The sequence below is a fragment of the Portunus trituberculatus genome, chromosome 2 (assembly GCF_017591435.1).
Source record: "Portunus trituberculatus isolate SZX2019 chromosome 2, ASM1759143v1, whole genome shotgun sequence".
In the NCBI taxonomy this organism is placed as follows: domain Eukaryota; kingdom Metazoa; phylum Arthropoda; class Malacostraca; order Decapoda; family Portunidae; genus Portunus; species Portunus trituberculatus.
This window is the reverse complement of record NC_059256.1, coordinates 11,552,692-11,557,691: the sequence shown is the minus strand read 5'-3', so window position 1 is coordinate 11,557,691 and position 5,000 is coordinate 11,552,692. Positions and strand designations below refer to the sequence as shown.

The 5,000-nt window shown below is 36.8% G+C and overlaps 1 protein-coding gene across 5 annotated transcripts in view; it reads right to left on the bottom strand.

The window, feature by feature from the left end:
- The window catches only part of LOC123505655 (galactose-3-O-sulfotransferase 4-like), a 90,440-nt gene that overhangs the window by 18,023 nt on the left and 67,417 nt on the right, over positions 1-5,000 (bottom strand). The gene's annotated exons all lie outside the window — the stretch shown is intronic.

Below are 5,000 nucleotides of genomic sequence, written 5' to 3'. Positions count from 1 at the left end.
GAGTTGCAAAGATTCTTGACCACAGACAAAATGACCAATGACCAATGCTGTGACTACTTAAATAACCTTGTTTTTGATCCGTCCACCGTTGAAGATGATAAATATAACTATATGTTTGATCCTACAGCTTTTTATGTACAGATAAGAGATCTTAATTTGCCCACTTGTGATTACATCTATCTAGATGACCTCAGTATGACTTGTAATAGTAATTATGCAATTTATACTTTATTCTCCATGAACATCCGCAGCTTTGCAACGAACTTACAAAATGTGGTGGACTTGTACCTAACACAACCCTCCGTTAGTGTCGATGTACTGGCATTCACAGAAACCAGACTGGACCCAGAACTTGCAGCGCTGTATCAACTACAAGGGTACAGTCAATTTATAAATTGTAGAAACAGGTATGGAGGTGGAGTAGCCTTATATATCAATGATAAATTTAGATGTTCTGTTGTAGATGACATATGTTTTATTGAATCTGACATAGAATCCATTGGTGTTGAAAGTAATATTGCAGGAAAAACACATTTATTTATTTGTATATATAGACCTCCAGGAGTGAATTTTGATTTATTTATCAATAAGCTCACTGATATATTTGTATTTGTAAGTTCCCAAAAACACTGTAAAGTCAAATTTCTAGGAGACTGGAATATTGATCTTCTTAGACACAAGGAAAGTTCAAATGTACGTGAATTTATTTCTTTAATGTATTCATATTCTTTCTTCCCAGTAAATAATAAACCAACTAGAGTCACTGAAACTACAGCAACACTAATTGACCACATTTGGACAAGTGATATTGAGTCTCTCGCCTCCTGTAACATTTTACATACTGATATTACTGACCATTTTCCTGTCATTGCACAATTCAACTTGAAAACTCCTATCAAATCTAACAGCAACACCACAAATTATGTAACAGTAAGAAAATTTACAACCATATCTCTAGAAAATTTCAACAGTGCTATTTCAGAACAAAATTGGTCTAACGTAATGCAATCCTCATGTTCAAATGAAAGTTATAACGCGTTTTATAAAAACTTTGCCTCGCTCTTCCAACAATATTTTCCTTCAAAACTCATTCGCGTCGAAAACAAACATGACAAAAGTCCCTATGTTACACCAGCACTAAGGAGAAGTATTACTGAGAGGAACCGGTTGGAAAGATTAGCAAAGAAATGGCCTCTAACTTATAGGGAAACTTATAAAAAATATAGGAATAAATTAACATCAACATTAAGAGCTGCTAAGAGAAAATTTCATCAAGACCAGATAAGTGCCAACCAGGGAAATCCAAAATCTGAATGGAAATTGATTAACAACCTCTTGGGGAAAACTAAATGTACAGCAAGCTCAAAATCCATTGAACTAAAGCCAACAAAGTCAGATATCCCAGATACATTTAACAACCATTTCCTTAGTCTTGGTAACAATTTAATAGAAAATAACGATTCATTCACACAGTACCTCCATAATTCTCCGAACTTCTCAGTGTACTTCTCTCCAGTGGATAAAGAAGAAATAGAGCGCTACATAAAAATTAAAACCCACTGCCCCAGGATACGATGACATTCCATCGATAGCAATTAAACATGTTTCACCTCACATTGCCCCACCACTAGTGCACATCATAAATTTATCATTTAGATCAGGTGTATTTCCTCAAAAATTAAAAGTTGCAAAAGTTGTCCCGATTTATAAATCAGGAGATAAGAGAAATGTAAACAACTATCGTCCTATTTCTATGCTACCAGTTTTAAGTAAAATATTTGAAAGAGCCATGGCCACACGACTTGTTAAATTTTTAGAAGGAAACAATTTACTCACAGAAAGTCAACACGGTTTCCGTAAAAATCGCTCTACAGAATCAGCACTTTTACAATTTGTCAGCAATGTTTACAACTGTTTAGAACAAAAGCTTTATTCAGCAGGGATTTTTTTGGACTTATCTAAGCATTTGATTCATTGGATCATAAAATACTTCTCACAAAATTAGAAAATGTAGGTGTTAGAGGTGTGCCACTTCAGCTCTTCTCCAGTTATCTAAGTAATAGATCTCAATTTGTTTTTTGCAACTCAACTACTTCTAATCACAAACAAATAACAAAAGGTGTTCCACAGGGATCTATACTAGGCCCTATATTATTTTTGGTATATATCAATGATATTGTACATGCTAGCTCCAAATTTAAGTTCGTCATTTATGCAGATGATACAAACTTATTAATAGCAGAGAAATCATTGAAAAGCTTGCATAAAAATCTAACATCAGAATTACTTCTTATAAATCAGTGGATGAAGGCAAACAAACTAATGCTGAATATAACTAAGACTAATTACATCCTATTTCAAAACCGATCATTAAAATATGAAATTCCTCCTGTAAAATTAAATGACAATTTAATACTTAAAGTCAGTCATACAAAATTTTTAGGCATTCACATAGATGAGAACTTGAATTGGAGCCATCACATAGCATCTGTAAACCTCAAATTGTCAAAATTATGTGGCGTGCTGTACAGGGTTAGACATCAACTCACAAAAGAGGCACTAATGTCAGTATACTACACTCTCTGTTATCCGCATCTCATGTACTGTGTATCTGTCTGGGGATCCACTTGGCCGTCTTTCTTGAAAAAATAACTATTACCCAAAATAAAGTAATCAGATGTATGTTTTTTATGGGAAAATATGATTCCACTAGTCAAGTATTAAACACAAACAAATTGCTTAATTTCACTTTTATTCATAAATATTTTCTACTACTTTGTATATATAGACACATAACTTTGTATTCTGGAAATACCATCCTTTTTAGTATTGCAACTAACGTGTACCATACTCGAGGCAACATTAACAATTTAGTTTGTCACCCATTCCGCACCATCCTTTATAAAAACAGTATAATGTACGTAGGTCCTCAAATATGGAACACTTTACCACATCATATCAAACAAGACCTTGATAGTATTACCACCAGTGTTTTCAAAAAGAGAATAAAAAATCACCTTTACTCTCTCCAAGCCACAGGAACATAACAAATCTTACACCCATAACTTATCATGTATTAACATGTAAAGCTATCGGTACATGTGTAAATTATTGCACTGTATATTATAATAATTTTTGTATGTGTATATGCAAGTGTGTAATATATCGTATGCCACAATAATTAATATTTGTGTGTATGTAGGTGTGAGTGTGTAACCTACTGTGTAGGTTAAATCAGTTGTTGTATGAGTCTCTAATAGGTGTGCATATGTTACAATAGCAAATCTGTCTGCCATGGAGTCCTGGCTCGCCAGACTGTGCCATTTATTCTGTTTATTAAGATAATTAAATGTTGTAATTGATTGCCAATAAACATTTGAACTTGAACTTGAACACACACACACACACACACACACACACACACACACACACACGCCCGGTAGCTGAGTGGTTAGAGCGCTGGCTTCACAAGCCAGAGGACCGGGGTTCGATTCCCCGGCCGGGTGGAGATATTTGTGTGTCTCTCCTTTGACGTGTAGCCCCTCTTCATTGTTCACTGTTCAGTGTTCACTATTCAGTGTTCACTTAGCAGTGAGTAGGTAGGGGGTGTAAATGGAGGAGTTGTGAGGTTGTTGTCCCGGTGTGTGGTGTGTGGCTGGTCTCAGGCCTAGCCCAAGATCGGAAATAATGACCTCTCACCTCGCTCCGTAGGCTGACGTCTGCCTGTCTCCTCACACACTGCACCACACCAAACACTCAAACACACACAGACACACACTATAAATGTATCTATAGTATAGATGTAACACACACACACACACACACACACACACACACACACACACACACACACACACACACACTATAGATGTATCGGATGTCGAATTTCAGACATCCGCGGATGCGGTATGCGGATGTCATTTTGCGGATGGAATTGTGGATGCGGATATCAAAATATGACATCCTCGCGGATGCGAATGTTTTTACGTCAAACGCTCTGACCAAGAGGACAAAAAGTATAAAGGTGTGCTTCAGTATGGGACCAAGCACACAGCGGGAGAAGTAACAAACAAGGTGACAAGGTGACAAGGTGACAAGGCGACAAGGTGACAAGGTGGGAGAACCAAAACACTGCCTGCCTAATGAGTTGGAATGGTGTCCTAATAGTTGATACTTCTCTCTTTGAAAGTGTCTAATTCATTCATTTAATTCATCCATGACTGACATTTGTGGTGTGCATTTATCAGTTTGTCTGCCTGAGGGTGAGAAGCATCCCATAATGTTGCACCCTGACAATACTCACTAACATTCCTTTGCTCAGCATCTGTCTGATTTTTGCAAAGGTGTTTTTTTTTTTCTATATATTTTTTCTTCCAACATGTTTCTCTCTATTGCCATTAGATCTTCAAACTGTTCTCTGTGCACTGATTTGAAGTGGTTTTTCAAAGACGTCGTTCCACGTCCCTTTGGTGATTCATCTTTCTTGCACAACACACACTGTGCTTGGTCACTTCACTTACTCATGAACTATTTCCACACTTCACTGCTACGTGACGCCATTTTTCAGCTGCTATAGCAGTCAGCACACAGAGCAATAAGGCTTTGTAAACTTGGTTATAACATCCTTTTAAACAAACACTGGCAAACTGTTTATGAGCGAGGAGCAAGCAAGGAAGGAACGCTACTTCTTACTTCGAAGGCGAACTCTTACCAAACTGGTGACCTGCCAGTGTGCTATGTAGGACTTGTGTTCAGAATGACAGGTTACAACTTATGGAGCAGTATTGTAAATTTTCGAGATGCTTAGCAATTGTGAAAAGAAAATTACTTTATCATAATGCTTCATTGCATTAAATTCTAGTAGGAAATACATCGAAAATCCCTCTATAATAGTACTACTAGTAATAATGAACCAATAGGTAATATTCCCCTTCTTCCTCCGTGAAAACCTTTCATCGACAACTCTCCATCAGGGGAAGCAGCGACCACAGGGAACTCAT